The 23,035-nt window shown below is 50.7% G+C and overlaps 1 protein-coding gene across 4 annotated transcripts in view; it reads right to left on the bottom strand.

The window, feature by feature from the left end:
• Adgrf5 (adhesion G protein-coupled receptor F5) overlaps positions 1 to 23,035 on the bottom strand; it is a 67,775-nt gene that overhangs the window by 37,597 nt on the left and 7,143 nt on the right. The window contains exon 1 of one of the 4 annotated variants that reach the window (XM_023719229.1): positions 8,513 to 8,936. The exons of 1 other annotated variant lie outside the window; for it this stretch is intronic. The gene's annotated coding sequence lies outside the window, so the exon portion shown is untranslated. Of the gene's footprint in view, positions 1 to 1,373; positions 1,466 to 8,512; positions 8,937 to 23,035 lie in introns of those variants that run through there. 2 more of the 4 variants (XM_023719243.1, XM_023719239.1) reach the window with 2 other exon arrangements.

Here is a 23,035-nt window from a genome sequence, read left to right as displayed (position 1 = left end):
CAATCAATCAATCAAACAAACTAAAAACTGAATGAAAAGCGCATGCCAGAAGATGCAGCTGGTCTTGGGGGTTTTCAGAGTCACGCAGGAGAGGTGTTTAGTTGAGCAGAGCCTGGGGTGTAAATGCTCTTGGCTAAAAACTAAAAGGGAAGTTGGAAGCAGGGCAAAGAGGGCTCCCAGAGAAAGGCCCAGAGGCTGAGAGAAAGCCTGGCGGCCGGGTGAGCTGCAGCAGGCAGAGCAGGAGAGGTGGGAAGGAAGCAGAGAGGGGTCTGCAGTGAAGTGGGCAGGGCTGGGGGACACCGGCCTGGGACTGCAGGTCTGCAGTGGGCCACAATGGAAAGGAGAGGCCACAACAACCAGTCCCATGGGATCCCAGCAGTAACTGGTCCAGACAGGGGAGGTGACTGAGACAAGAGGTCTGGGCTGGGACAAGAGAGGCCAAGATGGATAGAGGAGTCAGGCAGCTGGGTGGCTGGAGAGTCCAGAAGGAGGATGGGGTTGGCTGTGTCCCAAGGCGCAGAGAGAACTCACTGATGTGGGCATTGGGGTGGGGCGGAGAGGTAAACATCACCAGGGAGGGACCGCAGAGCCGAAGGGAGACGAGGGCTTAGCCAGGAGAGTGCACAAAACCGAAGACATCACCTAGACATGGTGGCACATGCCTACGATCCCAGCATTCCAGGAAGCCGAGGAAGGAGGATCATAAGTTCCAACTCAGTCTGGGCGACTTAGTTGCCCAGATGCAGGGAGACCCTGTTTCCAAATAAAAAATAGCAGAGACCCTGGACTCAATCTCCAGCACTGAGGAAGGAAGAAAAGGAGGGAGGGTGGCAGGCAGGCAGGCAGGCTGCACAGCGGCCGACCGATGGTCCTTCCACAGGTGGGCGACTTGGCTTTCTCATCATTCTCACAGACGGTGCAGCAGCCACCGTGGACCCGGGCGTGCTAGAACACTGTGAAGGAGGCCACGCCTTCCAAGGCGCCTTGGTCGGCGTCTGGCCAACAGCGCAAGCTTTGTACCAGCTTTGGGCCTGGCTCCTCACATCCCAAGCCTCATGGTCAAAGGCACAAGCCGCCCTTTCTTAAAACATGCACTATTAGAATGACGGCAGGTGGGAGGCAGAGCAGAGCTGTGCTCCTAGACCCGAGTCGGGCTCCTCAGAATGGCAGACCTGGCTCGTGGTGCACATCTCAGGAGGAAATCACTCCCGTTATGCCTGCAATCCTGAGGCTGCAGGGAGAGAAGGATGCCGCAGATAACCTTCCACTGAGTCATAGAAGTGCAGACAGGACTGGCTTAGCTACTTGCTTGTAGCTGGGACAAAATAACCGACACCCAGGAATTAGAGAAGGAAATGACTGTCTTAGCTCACAGTTTGCACAGGCTTCAGTCCACAGTCAGCTGGTCCCAGGGCACAGCGGCATGGAGGGGGTGTGGCAGAAGAGAAACCACTCATGGCATGGAGGTAGGAAACAGGCTGGTGTCCAGGGCAGAGGAGAGATATATAGCCACCCTCCCAGGCCACACCCACAATGACCCGCCCCTTCTCACCAGGCTTCACCGCCCAGCATCTCAGCCAGCTATGAAAATGTTACCGATCTACTGTCACGTAACTACTCTCCAGTATATCAGACACCCAGGATCCAGTACCTCACACCCACGATCTGTACCTCACACCCACGACTGTACCACACACCCACAACCTGTACCTCACACCCATGACCTGGTACCACACACCCACAATCCAGTATCACAAACCCATGACCCAGCGTCACACTCCCCACTCATCCAGTCACTCCCCAAAGACCCACACATGAGCACAGGGGACTTTGGGGGGAACATCCAGCTATAAACCATGCTAGTGACCTCACACGTGACTGGCACAGCTTGCCTGCCACAGGTCTTTGCCACTCATAGGTGATAAGACTCATCTCTACTGACTTTATTTAAGACGCAGATCATCCCAAGCACACGATGAAGCATGAGCTAAATATTTATTTAACACAAACACAATACAAACTAGAGAACTGGACTGAAGTTTTCTGTTTTCTATTTGATTTTCCTTTGCTTTGAATAAGGATCCGTGGCCACATTGTGTCCAGGGCCCAGTCCTATCAGATTACTGACCAGCGTTTGTTTGTACACAATGGAATCGCATTTTCCAAAGCACACTGCCCATGTGAGCCGTGCTGATAACCTTTCTCCTTCTCTCTCTGGTGTAAATCACTGGGGATCTGAACCTCTAAGCCAGAGATCAGCATCTTCACGGGAAACACCGAGTTCCTGGCTCTGCTCTTATCTCGTCTATCTTGGGGTCTGATTTATCATGCTGAGGGTTTCCCTGAAGCCAGGGCAAGCAAAGTCTGGCCTGCATTCCAGCTGTGTAGTGACAGATGGAGGAGGGCATTCCTGGGCTTGGCTGCAGGCCTGGACAGAGTCGGGGCAGAGAGTGGGTGGAGCTTTCTAAGGCTGTGGAACAGCCACTGACATCAGAGCAGCTTCCGGCTGTGGCTCTGGACAAGGGCTGGTGTCTCCTTGGAGAGTTCACTGCTGGGCCATGGGGAGCCCTGGGGAGACTGCTGGGAGTGGGGATGCTGGGGCACTGAACAGAGGTGGGGAGTGTCCTGGGGACATGCGGCCAAACTCATTTTCCATGTGGTGTAAAATATTCCAACACCTGCACCCTTGGAAGGGACGGCTTCAGCTTCTGCGCCCATCCCTCAGCGCTCTTTGTCCCCAAGACCTGGGCCGTCCCCGCTGTGGCCAGGACTGTGCTTCTCTTACAGTTTGATTTTTCCCTTAAAGGATTGTGTTAGACTTTTAACAATCAAGCCATGCTACTCGAGTTGATGAAATAAATGGATTTCTTCAAAAATACAGCGCCCTCAGAGGCCTTGCTCTCCCAGGTTCTCCCTGATCCCAGTCACTGTGAAAGCGCTTTCTGCAGGCTGGGGCACAGAGCTCCTTCCCTCCCTCCCAGAGCTGGTTCTCTCCCCTACACCCCACCTCCCCTCCCCCAGGGCACCTCTTTCTCTTCTGGGTTTCCCCTTTTTCTTTCCACTGGGGTCCTGCCTCTCTGGGCCTCTACCTGCTGCCCTTGCACCCCCACATCCTGCCCCCTGCCAGACTCCACTCCTGGGTCCTCGGTTTCTCTCTCGGATCCCTCGTTCTGCCCCTCTTCCTCTTGGCGTGTCCCTTTCCATAGCTTTAATTACTGACTTCGGTCCGATTCCCACACCTTTATTTCTACCCAGCCCTTGTTGAGCAGCACGTGCACGTCTCCAACTGTACCATCTCCCCAGGGTCTAAATGCAGCTTGTGTAGGACTGAAACGTCTTCTCCCCCATGCTGTCTCCAGCTCATCTCCCCTCTGACCCCTGGGCTCACAGCCCTGCCCTGTTCCTGGACACAAGTCCTGTTCCCAACCCCTGGCTGGCACCCCTGAGGCCTTGTCCCCTTCCTGGCCACCACACAGAGCAGCTGTGATCCTCACACCCAGAAAGCCACTGTCAGGTGGTGGCAGTGGGGTTGCAGGGGAACTGGCCTGACTCCCTGATTCCCTTCCTCAATCAACGCCCCTCACCAAGTGCTGCTGAGCATGCCCGGAAAACCACTCTCCTAGGTGGCCACAGCATCTGATTCACACACTTTAAACTCTGCCATCCTGGAGACGCACCAGGCCAGTTCCACTGCAGCCCCACTGCCACCACCCAGGGCACAGCTAGTGCTGCCACACGCTTCTCTGGTGGCACTGCGTGTGGAGCAGCCAGCCACTCGCAAGCTTTTGGTTGTGTCTTCTTTTGCAAAATGCATCACAACTTATTTTCAGCAGAAAGAGAAAAAAAAATACAGAATTTGAAAACAAGATGACAGGAAATTAGCAATGGTTATTCTATTACATACTGTTATCTTCAAAATAATTGCCCAGATGACCAGAGACAGGCATGCAAAATTGATCAAACATGAAATGAACTAATAGAAATTAGTAATACAATTACCTTAGCTATCTTGTGTGTGTGTGCTTTTTAATTTTCCCCTCCTTCTTTTTTCCTTTCCCTCATCCTAGTTGTTCCTTTCTTTTGAGCAGCTTCCTTCCTTTTTTAACAATAGCTACTGTACCTTTTTTAAAAAAGTAAATATGCCGCAAATATTAACTATAATAAATACAGTGATCCCTCGCTTATCTCAGAGTTTGCACTTCAGACTCCCTGTGATAAGTGAAAATCAGCAAAGTAGTGATGTCATATTTATTTTAATATAAATATATGTGTGTGTGTCATACACTTATACACATATATATGTATTTTAAGGCTTTATAAACCCCACACTCTTATAAACTTTTCCCACACTTTTAAAAACACTTCTAATATTCTTAGCCATTTTCTAAACTTGTAAACCTATGTAATTTTACAAAAATATGCATACTCTGCAGTACAGTATATATTCATCTGCTAAAGAAAGACATATCATAAATAGTGCATTTTATTTCAGTTCAATGTCTCTTAATATGTTCGAATTAACATTTTAATATATTTTTATGCATTTTAAAAATTTTTAGGCAAAAGTTCAAACCACAAATACTATACATATGGTACATACAGAACTGTACACTATTACAAAATCCTGTGATATAGCAAAAACAATATCTGTGATAAATAATTTGATTAATAGTTTTGAAAACCCATGAAACAGTGAATCTGGGAACACCAAACCTCGAAATAACAAGGGACGATTGCACTGATATGCTGCCGGTCACCTGTCAGCTTCCTTTCCAACCACTGGGACAGATATGCTCCTTTCCTTCTGCCTGGGCTTCCTCTACCGTCTCTGGCCTTGTTCATCCCCTCCTAACAGCGACTGGTGCATTTCATAAAGCACCTTCTACCACCAGGCTGAGCACGGCAGTGAGGACTCTGAGACCGGAGCCCTTGAAGCCGCACTGCCTGTCACACAGCAAGTAGCCACCAGAGTCTACACGCCTGACCGCCACAGCACAGGGCCCCTCTCGTCCCTCCCAGAGACCCACCTTTCTCTGAAATACTCTGTGCTTCTCAACCCATCCTCTCAGGCCCTGCTGCCTGGCTGTGCGGTTTGCAGCTCAGCTCAGTAACCAAGCATGTGGACCCTTCCGATGCCACAGCTTCTTGCCTTGGGCCGATAATTTCATCTTTGTGAATTAGACCTTGCAGCGTTTGCGCCCGAAGTACAGAGCAGGCATTTGGTACATAGCATCTGTTCGTGGCGCCTGCACCTTGACTCCTACAAGGTCTTAGGTCATTCAGGAGGGGGTTCCCTGCCTCTGGGATGTCACACAGTCTGTGGGACACTGGGGACCCAGTGGGCTAGTGTCTCAAAGGTATCACTTTTACGATCATCTTTTGGCAAACAAGCAAATTCCAGCTCTCTTAGCCATCATGAGCAGAGTCAGGTAATGAGAACAAGCATGTGAGTGGCAGACAGCTCAGGACTCGTGGTGCCTCTGGGCCGATGCTTATGTTTGACTTAGGAGTCTCCTTGGGCCACCTGCCCTGTGCAGAACTGTGCAAGTTCTGGGGAAACTGAGGTCAGCACAGCCGTGTTGTATTCTCCGCAGGAAAAAAAAAACTTTGGGAAATTCTTCCACTGCCTTTTGGCAATGCCACTAGGGACACCTTCCAGGATGGGAAAGTAGCCTGGATCTGCTGTCCACGCAGGAAGCAGAAAGCGGCAGGTCATGCAGAGGATGGTGCGTTCTCCTTCCTTTCCTTAGTCTGAGGATTGGAAGCCAACGTAGGCCGAGTAAGATGTACGTTTCCCAGGGAATCCCATCCTGTTTACCTAGGCCATTTTGTCAGCTTCTGTAAAGTCTGTGAGTGGAGGGAGCTAACAGGACCACAGGGAGAGCTGCGGGGCCGCTCCACTCACCCCGAAAAGGCAGCGCCTTCATGGGAGCTGGGGTTACCTCTCCCTCCCCACATGGGCAGTGTCTGTTCCTCAGATAACCAGAGCAGCTAGGGTGGCAGCAGGGGCGCTCGCAGCCTGGCACTTCTGACCCCACCCACCTTAGAAGCCTGAACAGGCATCCCTTCTCGGTCTGGCCCTCTGTCTCTGTCTCCTGCAGCACGGCTCCCTGGTCGATGTGATCACTACCTGCCTGGTCCCTTGCTCAGAGATTTTGATTCAACTGTTCTTGATTTGAGTACTCCAGGGCCACTAGGCATGCACAAAACACCCACGCCAGGCAAGAGCTCAGTGCACCTTGGGGCCCCCGAAGGCGCCCACCACCCCAAGAAGCTGACAATCCGAACTTCACATCAGTTCTGTGGTCTGTATCCCTTTCATTCTCACATTCTGGACCAAGAGTGAGGTCAGTAAACAGTGATCTGAATGTCACATCTGAGTGCCCAGAAAGCCTCCACGTGAAGGCAGGCAAAGAAGTCCAGCTCTGCCCCCTCGCTGTGCATCCCAGACGGGGGAAGGAGAAGACTGCTCCACCTATGGCAAGTGAGTCTTTCCAGGACTAGAGAACTGCACATAAACACAAAAGATTGAAGTGACTTTGCAGGAGGTGGGGCCAACCTTACCAACCGGAGCACGGGGGAGCCCTGGGTGCTACTTCTGAGTGCTCTGAAATTCCTGAGCACCACGGGGCAGGGCATGTGGCATTGCTATGTCATCACTGCCCAGGAAAGGCAGTGAGTGCCAGGCCCAGGGTCCCAGTGGAGCCATCTGTCATGGGGCCTTTGCACAAGGTGGTAGGGGAAATGATTAATCCACTTGGCCACTTAGCCGTGGACCTGGATGGAAGACAAAGGCAGGCAGAGCGTAGCAAGGTGCTTGTCCTAAATCTCATGCCCCAGAGGGACCAAGGAGCTGGCTTGTGTGGAAGAGGGAAGGCTTGGAGAGGGAAGAAAGCATACAGCAGCAGCTAGAGATGTTCTAGCAGCTGCTTTGTGCCTTCTCTCCAAAGCCTGTCTCCATGCCCCACAGAACTCCCATGGGAGTTAATCACTTGTTTCCCACCAATGTGTGGCACTGACAATAGGCCCCTTTCTACAGAACACTCCATCCAATGGAAAATGAACAAACAAGGACTCTCCCTCCCCTTTACTCTCTCTTTCCAGGGCCAACCACTGTATCAACTGATTGATCCATGCGTCAGTCTGCCCATCTGCTCATTTCCTTTTCTAAATTTCTGTGTAAAAAATGTGTAATTGTTTATTTTTATTTATTTTATTTTTATTTCTTTTTTTCACATTCTATAGGGATTTAAAGTTTAGCATATCAACAATTGTTGGAAAATACCTATTCCATGTTATGTCTAAGGCAGTTGATATTCAGACTGACAGTGATATTAAGCTCAACTGCCTATGTTATAGGGTAATAAAATCAGTAAGCTTCTCTTCTGGAGGGTTAACAACCTAAGTTTGCAGACCAAAAAGTTAAAGAAAAAGAAGGGCTACAAGGACAGCCAATATTTTGGCCCTAACCCTTCAAGGTCTTTTTCTGTGTTTTTGTTTTCTCCCCTTTCATTGCTAGCAGGAGGCTACCTTGGGGGACCGCCCAAAGAAAAGCCCAGACAACTGGAGTTTCACCCTTAGGATGTTGTTAGTATTACGAGCTGTCAAAGCCAAAACCAACATGAAAATAATAGTAACAATAGGTAAACTTGCTTCAGGCTTCCCTACGGGGATCATTCCAATCCTCCTCCAGAGAAGCAGTGTTGTTAGAGTGATGTCACAGGAGTTGTGTTGTGGCCTGAGCCCAGCTTGTCCCAACACTAAGGGCAGAAACTTAGTCCTTAAACAAGAATAGCAAGAAAGCAACAGGATCGTCTTAGGGGAGGGAATGAGTATGTTTGGAACTGTACGGCATGAAAGTGGTGAAGACATAACCTGGAGCAGTAAGAATATATTCATGTGGACCTGCTGTAATTCAAAAAGAAGACTCTCACTAAAAAGAGAGAGCTACAGTGGACGGGATATGCCCCAGGTTTCCACAAAGTCTAGAAAAACATGGTTTCCCCAAGCTACATGCCTGCAGTATCTTCTTTCTAGAACATTCAAACAGCCTGCCAGGCCCTTAAGCCCCGACACTCCACTGCCAGGCTTCCCTGCTGGCCACACTCCTGCCCTCGGCCACTGTGGGAGAGCCCCCGACTTTGGCCCTGAGACCAGCCACAGCCACCTCCTGGAAAGGTCACCAGGGCTCTGATGCCTGAAGTGTTTTCCACTCAGGGATGGGAGAATAATCTTTAAAAAGTCAACAAGTCTGTCCTGCAAAGGAAATCCTGAAGGATCGCGGTGGGCTGTCTGATCTTGGTCCGTCTACACCTTGTCTTCTCCTCTGGCCTGACCATGCCCACAACACCAAGCCCTAGAGTGGCACACGTAGTTTCCAGAACACATGTACAGCCAGACGCAGGAAGAACAGACAGAGAGGAAGGTGTCCTGAGAAGGTCACCAGGTGACGCGGGTTCCCAGAAGTGTGGCCCCAAAGGCGGGCAGATCACAGAAACAGAGAGGCCCTTACCTTTCCAGCACTGCTGCTGTCCCAGGCTGGCTTGTGCTATGACCAATGCCTTCGTTCTCCTACGGGGCCATTTGCCCAGCAGTTTGTGGGGATCTCACATCTGGGGAAGGGAAAACCACCGAGGGCTCACGGCCCTCTCTCAGACAGAAGTTACCCCTTGGCTGCTCGGCCTCCCTGGGCCCAGTTTTTCTCCTCTGAGCTTCACAGCTCTGTCCCCAGAGCCTCGCTGCTGTTCTAAAGGCAAGAAATGATTCCCGGTGCAATTCCGGGTGGTTGTGTGTGCAACTTCCCGCCCGCCCACGGGAAGTCCTTCATATCCCCTTATCTAGAAAGCTCTCCATCAAGTGCACAGACCCGTTTGGCTGATGCCTTTCTTCCCGACTTGCTTTTTTTCCAAAGAAAAACAGCAGAAAAGCGAAACCAGCACAGACTAAAACTGGGCTAGAGCCACACAATGTAGTAGGAAGCAGAGCTTAAGCCTAGGAGAGGTGATCATCAGCTTCCACTGCATAAGTTCGAGTTCCTGAGAGTGCCTCGTCCTTGCAGGGCCAGGACGTCAAGGAATAAAAGAACCTGCAGAGGATGAGGCTGACCCTGGGCTTCCCTCGCTGTTCGAGTTCCTCAGGTTTTCCAGGAAAACTGAACTTCTGTAGATAGAGCTACGCTTTCAGTCATCTCCACGATGCCGATACTTCAAGCTAAGCAGATGGGTGGAAGGGTCCAGTTGGCAAGCTGCGGTGGGCTTCTGAATTTACAAGTGAATTACATTCAGAGTTTCTGAGTTAGAAGTGGCCCCATCCACTCTCACTTTCCAAGCAAGGAAACTGAGACTTAAGGAGAAATAGTGGGCCAGCCATCCTCTCACTGAACTTGCTCTTTGCTGTGAGATCCTAGAGCTCTGCCCACATCAGGTTGACCATGGAGCCTGGCCCAGAGCTTTGGAAGCTGCATGGGAATTTAGGGTCCCAGGGAATCTGATGCAGGCAGCCCCAAGACCACACTGAGAGAAGCCCTCACAGTGTCAGAGCAAGGACTCCAGGTCAGACTGCAAGGTTTGAGCAGCAGGGCCACTGCGCATGTCTCTCAGCCTCACTGAGAGTCAGCTCTCCCTGAGAGAAGGTGGGATCAGAGTCAGGCGGGGCCCGTGGTCTCTCCTGCAATTGGAGAGGAAGAGAGCAAGAGCTGAGTGCTGCTGTGTGGAGCCCTGGGCTCTACTGACCCTGGGTTCCTCTCTCCTCCTGCCCCACACTGCCTCAGTTTCTCCTCCATCTTCGTTTCTTGTTCTTCCATTGCCCTGCAGCTCAGCACCAACAACACACAGGCACAAAGTGAAGAGCAGTCACCCCTCAAGGACTGGCACCAGGAGCTCCAGCCCACACCCAAAAAATCAAATCCCTTCTATAAAGCGGCACAAGAGTTGTACATAATCCACCCACACCCAGCCCATACTTCAGATCGCCTAGATTGTTTATGATAATTATGATGTAAATGTTATGCAAATAGCTGTTATACTGTACTGTCTAGGAAGGGCTGGTGGGGAAGTCTATATATGTTTAGTGCAGACACAATTATTTCCTCCAAATATTTTCAATCCAAGGTTGGTTGAATTCATGGAGAAAAAAACCCTAGGATACTCAAGGGCAAACAGTACAGTATTTGAGTAAAAAGAACATGAATCTCCAAAATCCACACTTTCCCTGTTAGGTCCAGACTCTCATGCATGTTCCCAGCTCAAACTGGTTTACTTTTTCTGCAGGAAGGACCTCTATCACTTTGAGTTCTGGACCAGCGCTTCTTTTGCTGCACCCTGCTAGCATCTCAAGGTGGAGTGCCGTTGGTCTGTGTCACGGAATGCGTGTTAGCACAGTGGCTGTCCGCCCTGAGTCCCCGAGGAGCCATTCCTCTCGTCCGCAGCCCCAGCTCGATGCTATAAACACCGTGTACTTGGGGGGCACACTTCACAATGAAAACAAAAGGCAAACAAAACATGAAGCCACCATGTGGTCCGGGCTATGACCCAGAAGGAACCGCCGGTGGGGAGACCAGGCCTGGCCACAGCCACTGCTGGGACCGACCGTCTCCGAGGTCCTCTCCAGGGCTCCAAGGCTGGAGTTGGGGGCAGGCTGAGCTCTAGCTTCTTCCAACCAACTGCCTGTGGAGCCAGAGCAGCAACACAGGGGTGCCAGTGTCACCCTGACTTCAGGCAGAAGGACCTCCCACCCACCCCCTACCTCTGCACCCAGATGCCAAATGCTGCACAGGACAAAATGCAATCCTCATGGCTCTGTCTGTCATTCTCCCTCATTCTCCCAGGGAAACCTTACTCATACTTCCATTGTACATATTACACGCAAGTCCCTTCGGCACAGGCGTTAAATGTAATCATTCTAACACATCCACCCCATCCTTCATGATAGCTCACATGATTCACACTCTCCTCCCTGGGCCATGTGTCTCTTTGGTGCCCTCCTGCCAGAGCTGTGTCCTGCAGCCACCTGCACCCGAATGACCAGTGTAATCCCTTGCTGGAAATTTCACACCTGCTGCTAGCACAGACTGGCAAGAAATAGAAATTCAACTAAAGAAATCAAAAATTCAACTGCCCCATCCATGCGGTTCCTCCCTTTTTATTTATTTAGTTTTAGGAGTGCACATTTAAAGAACATAATATTTATGCTCCTCAGATAGAGATCCTACTTCCACAGAATGCAGGCCAAGGGACAGGCGGATGGCAGCAACATCCATTCTGAAGTCACGGACATGAGGATTTATATCAACATGAGAGGGGGCCACCTGAGCAAGAAGTGTCCACTGGGAAGAATTCCAAGATGAAGCAGAGCACACTGTGATGTTCAGAGGAGTCTTCACATCACCGTGTGCCCAGTCCCCTCTCCAGCTGGGGCTGCTCCAGCCAGTGGCCCCCTCCCGGCCACCAGCTCGCTGGGGCAGAGGCTCGGGAGTGATTCATAGAGAGAGTGTTTAAAGAGGAGCGTGCAGGCACAATCTCAGCAGCCCTGTCACAGCCCCGAGCATTATGTGCAGAAACCTACACAGTGAGTCAGCAGCGAGGACCCTCCACACCCGCGTCCCTGCAGGGCAAGCCCTGCTTTTCTTTTCCATCTCCACCTGGATGCTGGTAACCCTCTCAGCCCAGCATAGCCCAGGGTCAGATTCTTTTCAGAATTTCTATATGGAGGCTGGGAAACTTCTTCTCTGGCCTGGACCTGTTCTTAGGCAAGAAAGGAACTGACAAGTAATTGGGCAGCTTTAGAGTACACAAGTGGCTTTATTCTCATCTGCGGCATGTGTGTTTCGGCAGAGGCTCTCTCTGCAGACGGGACTGGCCAACAGGCTCAAGTCTGACCTATCCTGGGTTGTATCTTTCGCAGTGTCACCACGCTGAGCACCCACGGGAGTTGTCGGATGCCCTTCTCGGCGTTCTCACCTCTCTGGTGCTCATAGTGCTTTCCGTGGATGGCTCTGAAGCTCTCACCCTTTGTGCCCTCTCCCTATAGTTGCTAACTCCTTTGTGCTCCTGTGGTGGCCCCACACTGTACCAGAAACCCCGAGCTCTCTCTAAGTACAGCCTGGTTTTGGGCTTGCTTGTCCTCCCTGTGTTCCTGGAAACGGTGATATGAGGACTCTCAGCAGCCTCCCCCTGACCCTCCTGGATCTTTCCCGGGGAAGGCCGATGCTAACCTTCGAAGCCCACCCTCTACTCCCTAGCAGAAAGAAGCCTGAGCTGCGACCCATGCCTGGCAGTGACATGTGTGGCCTCAGAACTGCTCACTGACCACATCTGTAGTGGACTCCTTCCTCCCCAGCCCTTGACACAGAGCACAGCTGTGTGGGAGGACCCCAGCCTGAGATGGAATCACCACAGAAAGAAGCCACTCTTCTTCGCTGCCGTCCATGCCCCCAGGTGACATTCCTTGGGCTGACTCTCTGCCTGCATCTGGGAGCAGGTGCTTATCGGGGCAGGTACTGTGCCTGCAGGGCACCGTGAGGCTGACCAGCACCGCCCGGGCCAATACTGCTTGGGCTTCACAGAGGAATTTCTGCCCGGGCTACATCTTCTGTGGAGGCTGCTTGGGGGGCCTCTGCATCTCCTGTGATCCCAAAACACAGCCTTTCATCACAGAGATGATTTCTTTTGCAAGATGACAATGTGACGAGGTGACTGAAACACTACATCACCAAAACTGCCAGAAAAACCCAAGAGTCCCTCGTACCAGGAGGGACATCAGAGCCAAGGACATTAGGGCAGTGGTGGGAGGTGGGCACTTGGGCCTCACCTTGTGCTTTGGATGCTGAAGGAGCTTGGCCAGGGTCCTACACTCATCTGTATTAGGGCTGAGATCCAAGTTTAGACCTCTGTTGTTCCACCCATCCTGGTAATGTCACATCCTGAGGTCCCCTACCCTCACACAGCTTCCCCTCTCTGATTTCCTGGAGAAGTGGTTCTACAGTATTTACCCCAGAATAAGACCTAGCTGGGAAATAATCATCCTAGAAAACCAGAAATCAAAAATGTCAGAACCAGGGGCTGGGGAGTGCAATGACCTGGGTTCAATCCCCAGTATCACAAGCCCTGCCAGCTGGGAACACCAGGCACAATGTCCTGGCCACTGAAACTGGGCATGGGGGTAAACGCCTATAATCCAAGTGCCAGGGAGGTTGAGACAGAAGAATCACCACAAGTCTGAGCTGCTAATGAGACTCTGCACCAAACAAACAAACAAACAAACAATTTTTAAAAATGTCAGATCCAGTAAATCTCACCTTACCTTACCTGCCTTATAGAGTGGCCACCGAGCAAGCGAATAGTGACATGTGCTGTTTGCTTTCACTAAGCACCATCTCCACCAACTACCTGACATCCCCTTGGGCCTGGATGTCTGGTTTGTACACACGAAAGTGAATTTTCCTGGATCCTGGCCTGTGCTCTCTGAGGTTTTCAGAGTGGGCGAGACACGAAGAGGAAAGCTGTTCATGGTGCTGCTGCTGCTGCTGCTGCTGCTGCTGCTGCTGCTGCTCTTGGAAATACCACCATGCTCTACAGACATCACCCAGCCGGGCATAGCTCCAGTAGCCGTCCTCAATGAAGCAACAGCTCTAGGTTCTGCGTCAAGTCCAGCCCGAATGACACTGCCTTCTGGGAGCTCCTCAGGACCCCTATACTATTCTTAGACCACAAACATACTACTCAAGCACAGCTACAGACCAACAGTTATGTAACTATTCCGGGCCATGCACCTCTGTCTTACCTCATTACCAGAAGGAAAACCACATACATCCTTAGCCTCTTCCTAAATTCCTCACATCACTCAATCTTTCATTTATGTTAAGACCAGTAAGATCTGGAGCTTGCGTTCCCTACAGCGGTATATGCTGTGCGTCTTCATCTGGGATGATTCATCTGAACTGCTGAGCACTTGCTAAAAATAAGCAGAGTTATGAATAAGCTATGGTTCTTGAATCACATCCTATTGTAAATTAGAAATGTCCCCAGATGGTCTCAAGTGCTCCAGTCGCCCTACACACCAGGCTTCTGTCCTGGGGTTATTTATGTGTGTTCACAGGAGCAAAATGTAAGCATAACACTAGATTAAGGTCATACACTTCTCTGAGAATCATGTGGTGATTTAGAGAGAAAAAACACATTCTCTCAATTTACACACACACATGCACACACACGCACCCTCACATTTCTCTCCAAGGTGCCCTTGAGGAAGAAGACAGTAGCTTGCACATACAACTCTGGACCATGAAATAGTGTTCATATGAGACACCTGGACTAGATCCTTTCCTAACCCTCTCCGCTCATCACATTCCTATCACTGCGCACAACACTGGGTACCCACAACACAAAGGAGGAGAGCTTCACCTTGTTCGTGGTTCCAGCCCATAGCTGTCTGGCTCCAGAGCAATGACCTAATGGGGGAAGGGTGTGGCAGGGCAAAGCTGCTTGGTTCCTGGTGTTCAGGAAGCTGAGCACAAGAAACTAGCCAGAATACAAGGGACCAGGAACCTACATAATGCCCGAGAACACATCTCCCATCCCACCCAGACACATCCAGCAGTGCACTGTGCCAGTCCCTGGGGAGGATCCCAAATCTAATCAATTCGAAACTCTACCCTAATGACCACATCCCACCCCTTTTCAACTTGTAACCCAAACACATCTCCTTAAAAAATACTTACTCTCCAAATAAAGACAATTGGCAAGATGAGATTCCACTTCATATACTACACTACACTTGCATACAACTGGAAACACAAGCATTCCTTTCTCAATGTCTCAATAATTCCAGATTTGAGGTGCCAAAGTATAAACCCTTCATTCTAGAATAGTCCTTAGGACACCCCCAGTCAAGAAGACCCATTTAGGAAGTTGGCACCCCGGGATCCATTTCAGTGTGTTCAGACATCAGAGGCTGCATTAGCCATTGTCCAAGGGGGCCCTGCAGCTGCTATTGCTAAGAGCAGACGTTGGTTTCACCCTCCTGGTACTAGTTTATGGGAGGAGTTTATTGATAGTGTGTATATTATACCCTGCCAGATAAACGGCACCAATGATCTCACTTCTGGTACTAATTTTCTGTATTAGTAGTCTAATCTCCATTGTAATGATGTAGTACTTGATGTCCACAACTTAAAAGAGGAGGGTTTCACTTTGCTTATGGTTCTCATCCGTAATTGCCTGGCTTCAAGGCAGTCACCATGGCAGAAGGGTGTGAGAGAGAGGAAGGGTCGAGGGACCAGCCATAGAGCCAAAGCCAGCCTCCGTAACCACCCAGACACACTGCAGGTGTGCACCACTAACCTCCAAGCCAATCCAGCTGAAATGCCACCCTAACCACCACAGCACTTCTCTTTCCTCTGAAAACGTTACTGGTAGTAAAAAAATCTTTGTTTTTCTCACCTAAATCTTTAGATTTAGAGCCATTAAACAAAAAGCAAAAACATTTTACTTTAAAACTTATTAAAGGCTAGGGACATAGCCCAGTGGCATAAGTGCCTATTTGGCAAGTGCAAGGTCCTGAGTTCGATCCCTAGTACTGGAAGAAAAAAAAAAGTTATTAAAGTCCAGTAAAATATTTAAGTGTGAACAAATAGTTGCAGTTGCCAAATTAAAAGCCTACACTTTGAAGGGATGGCCAAATAGCTCAGTAGATTAAAGTGCCTGCAAGCAGGAGCAAGGGCTAGGGGTTCAATCCCTGGGCCTGCCCTATCGGCCCCGCCCCCAGCCGCACTGAGAGGGCAGTTGAGACTGGGTGTGATGCCTGCACAAGCCTGTGCCTGTAATCACAGCTCTTGGGAGGCTGTAAACAGGCAGATCACTACGAGTCCAATCTAGTAGTGAGACCCTGAACACCCTGTAGACCCTTCCCTAAAAATACAAAAAATTAAAATTAAAATTAAAATTAAAAATCCCTACACCTTGAAGTTTGTGCTTTCGAAGTTTCAAATGCTGAACTCAAATCATCTATAAAGTGGCACTAATTGAAACATTAGAGCTACTCTCCCATTTCTTTGTCTTCGTGACCCCATGTGCTAGCATTGCTTATTTTTAATCTACTTTTGAAAATACAGAGATGTGGCACCCCTCCACCAGATGGTATTGACATGGGCCCAACTCAGAAGGCTCTGGCTGGGAGTATTCACCCTTCAACAGGTGTAGCGGAGTCCCCGTGTGTCAGGAGCCCTTCAGTAGCAGCTTCTGAATTAATGTCTTACTAAAACACATGCTAGAAAGGAGTTAATCAGGAGTTTACATTATGGAAATTCACTTGGGTTCAGTAGTGATAGTTCAGAATTTCATCCAACAAAGAGATACTTTAGCACTGACATTGTCTAGAACGGCCACCATTTGGTGATGAGTTTTTAAAGTAGACTCTTAAGTCACTTCGTTGTTAATTTTTAATTATTTATTTGTTTGGTACAGGGTCTCGCTATGCAGCTCGGACTCACAGTGATTCTCCTGTCTCAGCCGCCCCAGCCCTGGGCTTACAGGCGTGTGCCACCAAACCCCGTTTTAGTGGCTGGCACAGTGTTCCTCGGCTTCTACGACTGGCACCAGATGCAGTACTGGGGATCGAAGCTGGGTCCTTGTACTTGCTGGGCAGGCACTTAGACCACTGAGCTGTCTCCCCCGCCCTTGTTATTGATTCTTAAACCTTTTGGAGACAGTGTGCCACTTCGTACCTGCTCCTGGACCCCTCTGCCTCCCTGCCCTTGTGAGTCTTGAGCTCTTCACGGCCTTAGACGTGGCCTTCCCTCTAGAAGCTCATCCACGTAGGTGGATGCACTAAATTGGAGCAGTCCTTAGAGAGGCAAATGATGGTGGAGAAAAGACTTGTGAATTCACACAGCAGTGGCGAGAGAGAAGCGAGGCTGTGAAAGCCCCTCCTTCTCAGGGGAAGCCAACCTTGCTCCGTGCCTCCCCCGGCCCCCTACTTGCCTCATCTAGGAACACCTCGCGACCCAGAGGAAGGAAGACACACAGATCGCTGCCAGCACAGTTCCACCCCTCTGCCCAAAACATAAGTGTGGTGTGCAGTGCTGACCCTGGGTCAAAGGAAGCCAGCTCTGGCTCTGCCTGCTCCCGAAGGAAGGAAGCAGGAAGCCTTGGTGGGGTACAGGGTGAAGCAGCCCCCCCAGCCGGGACGGGCTGTCCTGTTACCTCCTGACCCTTTCCCTAATCAGGAATGTGAGGAACATGCCAGCCAGCTGGAGAGCAGACCCTAGAGAGCAGTCGCTCCCTCCCTGCAACTGGCCCCTCACCCTGTGCACAGGGCAGCCCTGAGGGCAACCTGTGGGCTCCCTCGGCTCCAGCGAGGGAGGAGCCAGTGCCATCCACATCTACAGGCCGGAGCCTGGGATGGGGTCCTGAGCTGCCTCAGGTCGGCGGCCTTCCTGCTGGCTACGGGTCCAGACTCCCGTGGATGCCAGCACGCTGACCTGTAGAGGCCCACAGCCCGAGGTCCTGGCTCCTGCTCTCTCCGCTGCGAGCAAAACCCACTGGCTCCTACATCATGCTTCAGAAATCTGTCGAGCGAATGCTGTGGTACAACACGTGTGTGGTCTCGATGCTCGCTATCTCTCATTGTTTTCTTCCAGATCTGCTTACATCATACATAGGGCTGAATCTGACTCAATCTGACCGTGGGGATGACAGATGAACTTACATCATACAGGCCAGGGAGCCCCTCTCTGTGCCTAGCCACACGCGCTTGCATTCCATCACCAAGACCTTACTCCGGGTCTACACGACAGACCAGGCTGCAGTTTGTGTGGGCTGTGCCCCCTCATCTTCAGCCTCTCGTCCTGGGGACCTCCTTCACCACAGCCACAGACCTTGCCAGATTCCTCTGAGTTTCTCCCTTACCTCCACCTTTTGCCCCCTTGAGGCCTGCCTGTCACCTTCTCCCAGCCTCTCACCAATCTTCAACAGTAGCACGCTGTCCCAGTGACTCATGTAAAAAGCAAGCTCACAATAACATCATTCTATAGACCTAATATCATTCTGCAACATGCTCCTAGGGTACAAAGCCTACTCCCCAGAACGTGCCCAATGCTTCATTCTTTCTATCCCTCCTTCTCAAAGCCAAAGCTCCCATGATGCATTGCGTCCTTTTCCCATGATGCACTGCTTCCTTCTTGGGCCAGTGAGTCATCTACCTGAAAGGGTGAGAATCTTGCTCTACCAAGAACCGCAGGGAGGCTGTCAGGGGTCTTCTGGAGTGGGAACAGGCAGGGGCAAGACTGGATAGGAAGCCAACAGTGTGGAGAGAAGTGGGGGGTTCTGGCTGGAGGACAGGGGGCCTTGTCAAGAAATGTAGAAAACAAAAAGAACAACCAAGTCTGTGCACTTGGATGACTTCAACTTACAATAAAATCCTTTTGCACCTATTAAAAAAGGGAAAGAGCAAGTTAGGAAAGTTTATTGTTTCGTGGGCGCAATGAAAGTAGTTTTCATTGGTTTCCTTTTTATGCAATCACTGTTAATTGCAACTATTTTTAGCAACTTCCCCTTAAGCTCATTGTTTTACAACTCAAAAGTGACTTTCCCGTAAGGGTTGTGAGGATGCGGAATATGAGGCTCCAACTGATTACTTTTACTGGTGCGCTCTTGGAGAAAGATTGTGTAGTCATACAAAATCTTCAAGCACACACCAGGTTCCTCTCTCCCGTATGAAACAGAGGATAGAAAAGGAATCTGTCTTGCACAGGACTTCTGGGTGGAGTTTGGATTTCACCAACCCAGCTGGCAAGCAAAACGCACAGGAACCGGTTTTGCTTGGGATTTGCCCCTTTCTCGGCTCCTCAGGGCCTCTCTCTGAGGCACCACTTGGGTGTGCTAAAAAATATCAATTCTATCCCTTGCTATTTCATTAGTCTCCAGCTTCTACATCTTGAGTGTGAAAAATGTAGTTTGTGGCTGTGCCACTGGAGAAGGTAGTCGCTTTTGGGGGGAATTTCTTGTTGTTGCTGTTGTTGTTGTTATGCAAAGATGAAAAGAAACACACAGGACCTCCCGCTGCCTGCCCCCACCCATCCCCTAGTCCTCTCTGATTGGAGGCGCTTAGGGTTTCCCAGGTTCTTCCTTCCTTATCTCTCAAGGAGGAAATAACAACCCTCTGGATATATTTTGGTCTTCGCTGGCTGAGCACCCTTGGAGACACACATCTCCCCTTGCCTACAGACTCAGATTTGCTCTGCTTGAGCTTGTGGGGAAACCGCACAAGCCTCTTGGCCCCAGGCCCTCCAAAGGCGAGCTCTTAACTTGAGTGTTTGTTTTGGGTGAAAAGCGACTTCCTGCTTTGCAAATAGAAGTTACAGAGGACTGATTTTTAAAATTCCGGAGAACCCCGCAACTCGCCCTATTCTGACCCTCAGACTCCAATGAATCAAAACTAGCAAGGATGCTCAGGTTGGGTTTCTTAAATGATAGATACATTTGAAAGTTAGACTGGCACAGAGAGCTGGGAAGAGAAGAGATGGAGTGATTTCCTTCCTGGGATGCTTCCTGGGTCGGTGTGGCCTCAGAACAGCCTAAGTTCTGGCTCCTGAAATGTAGTGTGTGGCCCCGAGTGTCATCAGCACCACCAGGGAAGTGGAGGACCCATGCCAAGCTCTAGAATCTAGACCTGCGGGACCACAGCCCAGGAGCACATGCTCTCCAGGTGCTTCTCTTACACAGGAAATTCAGGAAGCACGAGATACCTGAAATCTTGTTTACCCTGGTGGTTCTCTGAACAAAACACCAATGCGTGGTCCGAAGGCAGAGGGCAACTGAGTCACACCTTCTGGGGAGAGGAGCGCTTGGGTGGGGCCAGGGCAGTCATTCCTTTTCTCCAAAGAAGACAAACTTCTTTATGGCCAACAGCACTTGTCATTACAGCTTCTCCTCCACACCCAGCCCTGCATCTCCTGCTCCTTTCTTTCTTTTCCCAGCTTTCTTGAGACGTAACTGACAGGGATGCAAGTGGAGGTCTGCCGTGTATGCTGATCTGACGCACATGTACTGCCTGGGAAGCAATTCCCACGATCCTACCCCTGTCTGCTTCTGTCTGCCCCTCCGCTTCACTGCCTTTCATAGCCCGCTTCAAGGTCATCCCTGCAAGAAGCTGTTCTGGCTCCATCTGGCTGTACACAGCTCCCCTTCCCCAGGGAAGCTTGCTGAGGTGACAGAGAGCTCCTCTGCCCTGTGGCTGTGCACGCCCACCCTCAGGCCCTCCTTTGTCACCTGCTGTGTGCTCAGCTCCTGCTCCCTGCTGCTGCATGGAGGAGTGCTTCTTGATTAGTGACTGCGTGGATGAATCCGGGAGGGGACACCTGTTAGAAGGGCTAGGAGAGCAAGAATCATGCCACAGCCCTAAGGGCTGGAGCCAGAGTCCTGTCCCTGAGAATTAGCTGTGGGAATCTGGGCAAGTCACTTAACCCTTCTCATCTGCAAAGCGGAGATAGGGAAGCAACCACGCCATATGAAATGGGAGTGTCTCAATCAAGGGCCCTCCCGGTTCTTGCCGCTGCACCATGTGTGCTCTGTGATGTGAAGCTGCAGAAGCATGGAGAAGGAGCACACATGGCCAAGGGGGGTGCAGGAGTGCGGGGTTCTGCTCCAGATGCTCAGTGCTGATGTGGGCCATCAACTCAGTGGGAAGAATAGACGCTCGAAGGTGGCCCTGGCCTTAGCCCTCCTGGAGGAGCATGGGTTGTGTCCTTTTTGCAACCTGGGTGAACACTGTTCTCAATAGATCTCTGAGTACTTCCAAGTACTGTCTCTTAGGTGCAGCTCTCTGTGTGTCATATGTCAGAAGTGCCATCCAGGACCCTGCTGGGTTATGCAGCCCCTCCCCCCTTCCTGCCCAGCCCCACCTTCCCGTGCAGTCTGGCCAGGACTGCCACCCTTCAAATCCTCCAGGCTCCGGGTCACATCTGCAGACATGCCCAGAAAGCCCTGCTGTGCCTCTCTGGTACCTTCCATGTCCCAGTTCTCCTGGCCTTAAATAACCATAGGCATTTTTACAAAACCCCATAGTGCCGTCCTGGAAGAGATCAGGTTTTCCAAAATAAATAGCGGCACAAATACTTTCTCCGAGAGTCCTACAGTGAGCGCAGATGCCATCTACCACCCAGAGCTGGGGACAACCCTGCGCTTGAAGACCTGGCCCTGTCCGTAGTATTGCTGTGGACAGGAAGTTAGGGGGACTCTACTTCCCCTGTGTTCAGGGTCATTTTCCATGTTTATCCAGGTCTCTCTCAGACAGCTCTGTGAACCAACCCCATACTCTGACAGAAAAATGGGCAAACGTGGAAAAAATCTATTCGAACCCCCAACCAACATGAAGCCATGGGCTGGACCTCACATTGGTCCAGGAAACTACAGTAGTGCATGGCAGGCAGGTGAACACACCTCCACTCACATCTCCCTCAAAAATTCTCCCTGAGTGTAAAATTAGATGCAGTATGAAGTGAGAGTTGTCTTTCAATTGTGCTTTTACAAGGGTTGAAAACTCAGATGGGAACTGCTCAGAGTCATGATTTTTGAATGAAAAAGGGTAAAAATTTGTTAATATGCTCAGTAGAGTTATTTAAAATATTTTAAAATGATATTAAAATTAAAATTTGTAGGGCCAGTGAAATAGCTCAGTGGACTAAGCGCCTGCTTAAGCAAACGCAGGGACTGGGGTTCAATCCCCAGCACTACATTCCACACTAGCCCTGCCCCTGGGCGCCCTGAGCCAGCCACCGAGTCCAGGTGTGGTGGCACATGCCTGTAATCCCAGCACCGGGGAGGCTGAAAACAGGAGAATCACTATGAGTCCAAGCAGAATAGTGAGACCCTGTACCAAATACATACAAAAATAAAATAAAATAAAATTTGCTGTCCCATGCAGCCATCAGGAAACAGGATAAATCACTGGTGAAGCGGTGGTTTCACATTCTTAATGCTTTATCAAACACTTGTTGAAACCCACAGTGCAGGGTTCTGTGCCAGGGCTAGGAACAGAGCCGGACTTGAGGTGTCCCTGCGGCTGATGTCCTCAGCTCACATGAATGCTGCCTGGAGCCTGGGTCAAGTCCCAGAGCCGCTCTGCAGGAGATGAGGAAGCTGGCCAGTGAAAGGTGCAGTAGGCTTTCAAGAGGCAGCTGGCTTGACAGGAGCAAGAAGGAAGGCTCCAGATGGTGACAACCGTCAGCCGCAGGGTGTGAAGGGCTGGCCGAAGATGTGTGCCCATCTCAACCATTGGAAGGTTGATGCAGCAGCCGAGGGAAAGGATCCACGTGGTATAAGCTAAGGCCTCTTGGCCAGGACAGGCAGGCAGAGGAAAGCCTAAAGTCTGCTGTTTCCCAGAGATGGGGATGAGACCCAAGGTCACAGTGAGTGGCTTTGTCTGCAGCTGTGAGCCTGCAGTGAGAACCACAGGGAAGCTCAGCAGGGAGCCACCCAGGTATCCTGGGGGGGGGGGCAGGGTAGATGACTTGATGACAAGAAGACATGGACATCCGTGGGTGTCGCAAGAACTCTGGTAAGGGAAGTGGGTGGAGGAGAGCAGAAGTTGTGGGAGGTGAGGGGGAAGTGCTTCAGAGCCCCTGACTTCAGATGTGAAGCCCTGAAGCACTGGTGTCTCCGTGGGGACCACGAGATGGGGCCCAGGCTGAGACTGGTGGGGAGCAGGTAGTGAGAGCTCTTTCTACCACACAGCAAAGCTGCCTCTGAGGACAGGCTGTGTGCACGTGTGTCTATTGTGCATGCATATTGTGTGTGCATGTGCGCACACCCTGTGCTGATGCCTGGAATCTGCAGAGTGAAGCTGCCCTGAGAAGGTCTCTGGAGGGACATGTCCCACTCAGCAGGTTCAGACTGGATGAGGACTCACGACCATCTTCTAGTCTTTCCTATCCTTAGCCTATTCAATTACTTGCTCCTTTGTTCTCTCACAAAGCCAGAGAGAGAGAGAGAGAGAGAGAGAGAGAGAGAGAGAGAGAGAGACAGACAGACAGACAGACAGA

The sequence above is a fragment of the Octodon degus genome, unplaced genomic scaffold (genome assembly GCF_000260255.1).
Source record: "Octodon degus isolate 3935 unplaced genomic scaffold, OctDeg1.0 scaffold00005, whole genome shotgun sequence".
Taxonomy (NCBI): domain Eukaryota; kingdom Metazoa; phylum Chordata; class Mammalia; order Rodentia; family Octodontidae; genus Octodon; species Octodon degus.
Note: the sequence above shows the minus strand (reverse complement) of the source record. Positions and strands in the feature narration are given on the sequence as shown.